Raw genomic sequence first — 1041 nt, 5'->3', positions numbered from 1 at the left:
CCAAGAGCTTGTAACACTCCAAAGAGAAAGGAAAAATGGAAATCGCATCATATGACCCCTTTAATAGTATAACAAAATAGAGAATGCCATACCCACAAACATTAGAGTGAATTTATAAAAAAATAGCCTCTATGTACAGAGAAACTTACAAATTTTAACACGTTGTTTTATTGCATTTTTTCATAATTTTATGACAAAAACAAATAAAAAAATTCCTGATAAGTTACTCACCCCTATGTCATCCAAGATGTTCATGTCTTTCTTTCTTCAGTCGCAAAGAAATTAAATTTTTTGAGGAAAACATTCCAGGATTTTTCTTCATACAGTGGACTTTTATGGTGGCCAGCGGATTGAAGATTAAAAACGCAGTTTCAATGAAGCTTCAAAGGGCTCTACACAATCCCAGCCGAGGAATAAGGGTTTTATCTAGCAAAACGATCGATAATTTTCTTAAAATATATATTGTTATACACAGGCTTGGGGAGTAACGTAATACAAGTAACTGCGTTACGTAATCAGGATACAAAAAAATCTAGTAACTGTAATCCGTTACAGTTACATCAAAAAACAAAGTATTCAGATTACAGTTACATTTAGTAAAAAGTGGGAATACTATCAGGATTACATTTGTTTAATTTAAAATTAAATAAATGAGTATTTTGACATAACGCTATATATTTAGCTCTGCTTCATCATAGTTCCTGGTAGAGCCCTGCACGGGCCTCAAATATAGGCCCTAGCCCGGCCCTTGTCCGACATCTTAGAATTACAGGCCCGAGCCCGTCTTTTTTCCCCTTCTCCCAAAACAGCTTACTACTGTTTCAGCTATTTAAATAGTTCAGTTTTGTATTGGAAAAGTGATTATATTTCGTTTCGTGTTTTATTAAGTTAATTTAGAAAACGTTTGGAGCATTTTTTGTTCGTTACAAGTTTTTGTGTTTTAAAGTAACAACCAAGCGGCCAGCGACAGACAGTGAGCCTATGTTTGATCGATTTAGCCTTCTCAAATCATCACGACTTGCCTAAAATAAAATCTATAGA

The sequence above is a fragment of the Sinocyclocheilus rhinocerous genome, unplaced genomic scaffold (assembly GCF_001515625.1).
Source record: "Sinocyclocheilus rhinocerous isolate Xijiao unplaced genomic scaffold, SAMN03320098_v1.1 scaffold2267, whole genome shotgun sequence".
Classification (NCBI taxonomy): Eukaryota; Metazoa; Chordata; class Actinopteri; order Cypriniformes; family Cyprinidae; genus Sinocyclocheilus; species Sinocyclocheilus rhinocerous.
This window is presented reverse-complemented; position numbering follows the sequence as displayed.